This window comes from Coturnix japonica, chromosome 24, assembly GCF_054131305.1.
Source record: "Coturnix japonica strain WE chromosome 24, WE-NBRP24, whole genome shotgun sequence".
NCBI lineage: Eukaryota > Metazoa > Chordata > Aves > Galliformes > Phasianidae > Coturnix > Coturnix japonica.
This window is the reverse complement of record NC_140686.1, coordinates 1,529,767-1,538,558: the sequence shown is the minus strand read 5'-3', so window position 1 is coordinate 1,538,558 and position 8,792 is coordinate 1,529,767. Positions and strand designations below refer to the sequence as shown.

General features: G+C 46.8%; 1 pseudogene; it reads left to right on the top strand.

Annotated features, from left to right (window-relative positions):
- Nucleotides 1-7,564: 7,564 nt before the first annotated feature.
- LOC146756952 (olfactory receptor 14J1-like) lies at nt 7,565-8,155 on the top strand (annotated as a pseudogene).
- Nucleotides 8,156-8,792: the final 637 nt, after the last annotated feature.

Genomic DNA, 8,792 nt, shown 5'->3' with positions numbered 1-8,792 from the left:
GAGGACAGGCCCCAGCACAGACCCCTGGGGAACACCAGGTAGGCACACAGGTGGGCGTCCAGGCGGGTCTTGAATATCTCCAGTGAAGGATACAACACAACCCCCTCGGGTAGCCTGTTCCAGTGCTCCATCACCCTCACCATAAAGAAGTTCTTGCACAAATTCGTGCAGAACTTCCTATGCTCCAGTTTCTGTTCAGTTCCCCTACTCATATTTCTTCACACTGACATCACGACACCCAGGTCCCTCTCTACAGAGCTCCTCTCCAGCAGCTCATCCCCAAACTGTCCTGGTGTGTGCAATTATTCCTTCCTAAGTGCAACACTCTACACTTGCTTTCATTGAACCTCGTCTGGTTTCTTGCTGCACATCTATCCAGCCAGTCCAGGTCTCGCTGAATGGCAGCACAGCCTTCAGGCGTGTCAGCCAATCATCAGCAAACTTGCTGAGGGTGGCCACTATCCCCTTGTCAAGGTCACTTATGAAGAAGCTGAACAAGACCAGGCTCAGCACCAACACCTGGGGAACACCGCTACTTATAGGTCTCCAAATGGACTCTGCTTTGACAACGACCACCCTCTGTGCTCTGTCAGTCAGACAGTCCTCAACCCACCTCACTGTTCACTCATCTTTCCCACATTTCCTTATCTTTGTGATAAGGATATTGTGGGAGACAGTATCAAAAGCCTTGCTGAAATCAAGGTAGACAACATCTACCACTCTCTCCCCATCCACCCAGCCAGCAACAGTGTTATAGAAGGCTACCAGGTTGGTCACACATGACCTCCACTTGGTAAACCCATGCTGACAACTCCTGATAACGTCCTTTTCTTCCAACTGTCTGAAGATGGCATTCAGCACAAGCTGTTCCGTCGCCTTTCCAGGGACAGAGGTGAGGCTCTCTGGCCTGTAGTTACCCAGATCTTCCTTCATACACATTTTTGAAGACAGGATTGACACTGGCTATCCTCCAGTCTTCAGGCACCTCCCCCATTCTCCATGACCTCTCAAAGATGATAGAGAGTGGTTCTGCAGTCATCTCTGCCAGCTCCCTCAGCACACATGGATTTCTAAATATTGTTGTGGCCTAGGCGCTCATGGGCCAACTCTACCTTGACTAAAGGCAAGTCCTCCATTCCCCATACTCTCTCACTAAGCTCCAGGGTCTGGGATTCCTGAAGGAGAGCTTTTACCCTGAAGACAGAAGCAAAATAGGCCTTCAGTATCTCCACCTTCTCAACAACCCCCATTACCAGAATACCTCCCTCACTTAGTAGGGACCCACCGTCTCACTAGTCTTCATATTATTCTTAACGTAATTTCAAAAGCCTTTTTTATTATCCTATTTAATGAGTGTCAACCCATTTACGTAATACTATGTTCTGCCTGTGAGGAAGCATGAGAGGGAGGAGGGCCAGTCAGTGCTGGTTCTGCGGCAAGGTGTTTATCACTGAAGAATACTAACTGTTAATGGAAAGATATATGGTATTAACGGTGTTTATGGGAACTGAAGAACTGTATTGTTTGACAAACTGTTCTTATGGTATAAGAAAGCATAATTGTTAATGGCATATGGAAGTGTTGTTGAGGGAATGTGGAAGTGTATCTGAGGGTACAAATAGTGGAATAGTTCACAGAGGAAAAAGGGTTAAAGAGAAAGTGAGTTTATCTGCACTGACATGAGAGCAACCCCCCGCTCCATTCCCCTGCAAGCAGAGCAAAGCAGAGCAGAGCAGAGTAGAGCAACTGTCCCCATGTAGCATGTAGTGTTATTCTGCTTACTAAATGGATGAGCTCACTACAGAAGAGGCAAATCTTCTGTTCTGCTCCATCTCTGGCATACTCTGGAGTCCAAGGCATTTCAAAGCTATGGAACACCTACGTTCTTTCAATGATGACACCTTAGATGCTCGGGCTCTCATTTCAATTGCATCTAAGTAAGTTAAGAGTCATGACAGCTGACTGGAAGGCCAATGCTCCCATAAAGTGCATCAAGTAAGTTATTGCCATCTGGGTGAGGGAAAGGGTTGTCCCTGTCTGCTCTGCACTGCTGCAGCCTCACCTGGAGCACTGGGTGCACTTCTGGGCACCGCAGAAGATAAAGTGCATCAAACTATGGGGGAGTGTGCACATGAGGGCACTGGAACTGAGAGATCAGAGATTCAGAGTTACATTGGGATTGACTGCTTGTTCAGACGGGGCCCTTCTCACATCCCACATCCTGTGATGAGACACAGGGCACATGTGGGTTATGAACTCGACAGCATTTCTGCAACACATGCAGAGCCTGGGATTTTCCCTTCCCATGTCTTTCACTTAACATCATACAGACCTCCATCCCACTGCCCCAGGAAGTGACCTGAGCCAACATGAGAGACAGGATCTCCATGCCAAGGGTCTGGGAATCAGGTCTTGTCCTGTTTGCTTTTTAAGACAAAGGAGGATTTTCTTAGCATCAGAGCCACCATGCCAGTGCCTTTGCCTGACTGGAGTCATGGCTTCCAATTATCTGCTCTAACTAGTCCCTTGGGAAGCTTGCTTGCTAATGGCCCTGAGTGGGCCCATTAATACTCCAAGAAACTTCACTGTTACTTCTGACTTTGTCTTGCCAAGTACTTTATGCAAACTTCTCTCTGCACTGGAGGTTGATGGACTCAGCACCAAATGCACCCTGGGGCCCATTATAAACTAAAGAGCCTCTTGTGCCTTGTGCCTTCCTGTTGTCTTCTTCAGGTTTTCAGAACGTGTTCAGCAAAATGGAGAGAGCTTAAAGAGCAAGAATCCAAAATGCATTGAACGTTTGTTTATTTATAGTTTGTTTTATACAAGAAGTTAAAGAAGCACTTTGCAACTGATGTCAATGCAGGATGTCCCCAATGAGTTCTATTCTGTTGCTGTGTGGACAAAGTTCCTCCTCAACCTCCCCACCCCTCCTCTACTCTCATTGGCCCCATGGGACTTGCATCACTTTTCCTCACATCACTCTTCTCCTCTGCCGTCACCCGCTCAGTGTTAAACCTCCTTTGTACCAACTCCCACTGGCTTTCTACAGACAACTAGCTGCACACAGAAAAAGAAAGAATTCTCTTTATTTAAGGCCAACAAACAGAAGGAAAGGTGATGCAATTGAATGAACAGAAAAACACAGTGATCAATTGCATGCCATGTCCAAGCTGCTTCAATTGAGGTTTATGTTTCATAGGGAATATTTGCACAAGAAATGAGTTAGACACAGATAGGATGGGATAGATAGAATCACAGTGAAGGACTTGACAACAGATTTTTGAGGAATGGAGAAAATTCCAGTAATCTCCCTGGGATAGATCAGCCAGGGAGTTGGGTGGTATCAACGTAAAATTGAACAGGACTTGTGAGTATTTCACACACTGAGCATGAAAAATTAAAAAGAGAGAAAGAGAAAGAGAAAAAGAAAAAAAAAAAAGAAAGAAAAAGGATGAAAGTAAAAGGAAAAGGAAAATTAAAAGGAAAAGGAGAAGAAAACGACATAGCAAAAGAAAAAGAAAGAGAAAATGAAAAGATAGGAAGGGATAGAATCACGGTGAAGGAGTTGACAACACAGTCCATCAGACTTTGGTGAGATGGAGCAAACTTGAGTCATCCCCCTAAAAGTCAGAAATCAGACCGATAATTGGGATGTATCTGACTGAACAAAGACAAGGGATGGGGAAATCTGGCAGGCTGTGACAGGAGCGTGTGTCTAAATGGCCTGCTGAAAACATGCCCTTAACCACGGCCATTTATTTAGGAGAGCTGGAGACACCTGGAGGATGAGGGACATCAAATAGGCAGCAGGGAAAATCAGCGGCGGGCGCCAGGCTATAGTCACAGGTCATTGGCCCTGGCACCGCTGTCTGTGTCTCTGAACATGAAAGCATTTGTGCCCAGCAAAAACAATTCTGGAAAACATCGTAGTTTCAGAAAAAGAAAAAGAAAAAAAAAAGAAAAATAAAACATCAAATCACCTCAAAGATTCATATTTACAACTTAAAATGGAAGAAGACTCATGAGAATTTCTCATGTTGAGAAGGGTTAACACGTTCTCATTGATTTTGATCTTTGTCTTCTATCCTTTGTCTCAATTTTATTGACATTTATGAACATCTTCTAAGCTTACACCCTCAAAATAAATAAATAAATAAATAAAAAGAGATACATTAGCATCTTGCACTTGGCCTGATGCCTCTTTAACCTTTATAATTCCCACCAGACCTTCCATACTGGAGAGCATGAGATCCAGCAGAGAATCTCTCCACTTTGGTTCCTCCACAGCTTGGTCAAGAATCTCCCATCTGTGCTCTCCGGGGATCTGCTGGATGGCACATGCCCTGCTGTGCTGTCCCTGCAGCAGATACTGGAGTGAAAAAGGCTCCCAAAGAGGACAATGGCCTGACAACATGTTAAACCCATCTGTCTGCAGAGGGCACCTTCCAATTGCTCTCTATGATCAAAAAGCCAGGAACAGACACTGATGGTCTCCTCTGTTTGCCATTTCCATTAGCTCTGACCTGGCTGCTCTTCCATCCCCTGGCAGAGCTCATTGCACTCTCACATAGGGCAGTCGCCCTTCTTTGACTCCTCTCCCATCCATCCTAAAGACTCTGTATCCCCCTTGCGCTACAGTGAAGTTGTTGTTGGAAATATCCTCAATAATTTTTGGTCAGGACGGTATCTCTGATAAAAAGCAGTTTTTATTCGTGATTGCAATGGCGGGCGCCCTGATGGCAGAAGCGCACCTATGGACATGATGTTAGAGTTTTTATACCTTTTCTCCCATATGTTTTCCCCTCCCCTTTCCCCTTTGGTTGGGTATTACAGTTTACAATTTTACCCGAGGTTTGCATTACATTCTGAAATTTGTTAGTTCACTTGCTATCTTGTCAGTCGCCATCCTGCTGTTTCTGTTTCCAAGGTGTCTCGGTACTCTTATCCTATTGATATGTTGATTCCCTTCAAAGCTTCTTCCATTCTGTCCTAGAGGCCTTTGTTAAACAAAGAGCCTGGGGGGGGGGTGATTCCAGTCCTTCCCGATATCTCTTCAGGCACATCCTTAGGTATTTTTACAATGCGTACAACAAAACACTAAAACATACATTGTTGCTAGTTTATACAGGCATATTGTTAATTATTTTAACTTCTCCTCTTTGGATCCTTTATTACTCAGGTCTTATTTGTCCAGCATCAAAAACCAGTAGTTCTATTTCAGACAGCTGGGCAGACAGGAGCTGCAGTCTTTGTACCTGTGACTTCTACCTAATAACTACAAACTGCTTCACATATATAATGAGACATTGAAATAAAATATTTTTATCTTATTCTAAATGCAGAAACAACATTTGATTCCCACATTGTGGAAGCCATTAAACTGTGTTCCCATGGTCCAAACAGGAGCTCAGGCCTGCAGCTCTACCAAGATTACTAGTTTCTTGTGTGTTGGTGTTTGCATTAGTGCAAAACCGCAGAAGTAAATATCCTAATTGAAAATCATCACTGGACATAGCTGGACTGGATAGCTCATCTATGGTATCAGTGTGCAGAAGGTGGCACACAGACATTAGACCGATCGTGGGTCTTGGAGGTGACGTAGCAGCACGGACACACCATAGGCATGGCTTTGCTGAAGGCCCTGTGCTGCTCTTGCAGCTGCATGTGAATTCACCAGACAGCCGGTGCTATCGCCTCTCTGGCCCTCAGCTGATGCCCAGGAAAGAGGTGTCTATCACAAGGACTTCCACCATGGTTTACAAGCACTGGCACACATCCTCAGCTGGATCACTGTCCTGCACTGGGAAAGTCCAAACCTCGCCTTCCTTGTCTGGGTCCCTTTGTGCTTCATCAAACGAACTCTGGTAGCACTTCCCATATGTCTCCAATCAGTCACAGACCACTGGACATGTGGTGGTTAATTGAGCGAATTTCAACGCACAGTAATTATGCAGTTGTCTTTCAGGAGCTGTTGGCCATGAGGACCCAGGGACATGTCAGGGAGATGAGTGGGAAGGATAAAAATGACATCATCTGCTGCTGATCTGGGCCGGGCTCCTGGGACACAGGGAGCTCATAAATGTGGGCAGAGCTGCAGAGAGACAGCTGTGCCCAGGAGCAGCTCTTGTGCACAGCACAGCCTGCAGGTGACAGAAGGAGAGGAGAGAAACAGGAGAGAGCTTGCAGGATGTGTACGGTGTGAGTGGGCTGCGTCCTCTCCACAGGAGCATTGCTCACAGACCATGACAAGGTAAGTCTCACTGCATGCCGTGAGTTGCTTTTCATAGAAGGTTAACTTAACTTGGGATATCCCATAGCAGATCTGGATGTAGGCACTGCATGTTTCTTTACTGTGGGAAAGGCCTTCTGCTCCAGCTGAGGGCTTCTGTGCTGCAGTGTCAGAGCACAGCCGTGAGGGCTGCATGTCCCAGCACGGCTGCAGGCTGTGCAGCCGGGGCTGCAGGCGGGTGCCCAGGGCTGTCCTGCAGAGCAGGGTCCCTGCTGTGCCCCAGGGGCTGTGTGCCGGGTATGGGACTCTGCCGCCTGCCAGGCTCAGCACTCAGCCTGCCCGGGGAGCTGCCCAGGGCACTGCGGGGAGACGGGTGGGGGGAAGGAGCCCCCCGGCAGGGCTTGTGCTGCCACAGCTGCTGCCTGGGGCAGGGGAACACAGCTCCACTGCACAACAGTATGTTTCTGAGGGTACTTTGCAAGAGGAGAGCCAAGGCAGGGGGTTTCCATTTCCTGTTCTGAGGCAAAGAGGTTTGGAGTCAGAAATCTAAAAGGGGCAATAGGAGTTCTGAGAATTTTTCGTCAATCAATTGCTTGTTTTGTGAACAGTCACACATTATTTGCTTTCAGTCTCCCCTTTCTCGAATGATGGAATTATCATCATTTTCTGTAGGCATGAATAATTCACCTATCCTACAAACAGGCAGCATTTTCTAACTGAAACTGAATGACACAGAAGCTGGATTATGGGGCTCTAAGAGCAGTTGGGGTAAATGTATGAGACATGAAACAGATGAAAATATCCAGGGAGATGGGATAAGAAAAGAAGAGTTAGGTCAGAGCTCCATATGCTGCTTCTGCTTAAGGAATGCTGAACGACATGAAATTAAATGCATGTAATGGTGCTAAATGTACACTGTTGTAGGAGAATAAAAACATTTCATAGTATAGCAAGAAGAATGCCTCAGAGAATGGTCTGGACTTGTCATTATCTTCTGCACTCTGAACAGGACTCCAAGCCCAACAACAGCAGATGCCCAACAGCAGCTCCATCAGCGAGTTCCTCCTGCTGCCGTTGGCAGACACGCGGCAGCTGCAGCTCCTGCACTTCTGGCTCTTGCTGGGCATCTACCTGGCTGCCCTCCTGTGCAACGGCCTCATCAGCACAGCCGTAGCCTGCGACCGCCGCCTGCACACCCCCATGTACTTCTTCCTCCTCAACCTGGCCCTCCTCGACCTGGGCTGCATCTCCACCACTCTCCCCAAAGCCATGGCCAATGCCCTCTGGGACACCAGGGCCATCTCCTACACAGGATGTGCTGCACAGCTCTTCATGTCCTATGACCGCTACGTTGCCATCTGCAAGCCCCTGCACTACGGGACCTTGATGGACAGCAGAGCTTGAGCCACCGTGGCAGCAGCTGCCTGGGGTGCTGGGGTTCTCAATTCCCTGCTGCACACTGCCAGTACGTTTTCACTGCCTCTCTGCCAAGGCAATGTAGTGAAACAGTTTTTCTGTGAAATCCCCCAGATCCTCATACTCTCCTGCTCAGAATCAAATCTCAGGGAAACTGTGTTTCTCAATTTTAGTATCAGTTTAGTATTTGGCTGCTTCGTTTTCATAGTAGTGTCGTATGTGCAGATCTTCATGGCCGTGCTGAGGATACCCTCTGAGCAAGGACGGCACAAAGCCTTCTCCACATGCCTCCCTCACCTGGCCGTGGTCTCCCTATTTCTCAGCACTGGCTTTTTTGCCTGCCTGAAGCCCCCGACCATTTCCTCCCCACTCCTGGATCTGACAGTGGCACTTCTGTACTCAGTCATTCCTCCAACACTGAACCCTGTTATCTACAGCATGAGGAACAGGGAGATCAAGCATGCTCTCAGGAAGGTGTTGCAATTATCACTATTCCAGCTTCCATAAAATGCACAACTTCCTCATAGGATTCCCAGTGATGGTTCTTTATGTTCTATGCATCTTTGGTTGTTTGATTACGTGAGATATAGCAACGTAAAAAAAAAAAAAAAAGAATATTGAACTCATAAATAAAAATGTATTACACTTCTTTCCTACCTAATTTCCATTTTTTCACTCCAAGAGCTCATGTAAACATGTAACCGGATTCCCTGAATACGTTTGAAAATACCTGAAATGTTTTCAAAATAGACATTTGCTTAGGTTTTCTGTTTTCCTACTTTGTCTGGATTTGGGGAGGTACAGCCACAGACAGCAGCTCAACATGCTCTTTTCATTTCTGATCTCTTTACACCACCACAGTGCTCTCGAGCCCTCTCATTTGTGCAGTCCTGAAGGTCTTGTGTGTCTCACGACTGTCCTGTTGCCTCTACATCAGCAATCCAGTGCTGCAGTCAGTAGCCGGCAATATGAACAGGTCTGTCAGAGCTGGTCTCCTTGCTGGCACTGCCATAACAAGAGAGCTGCTTTAGAGTAGGACCAGAGAACTGGAGGGAGGCCTCTTCCAAAGCTGGTGTAAGGAATATACCTGAGGAGCTGCTCCCTGAGAAAACCTCGAGATCTTCTATTGCTTTTCAGTGTGTGA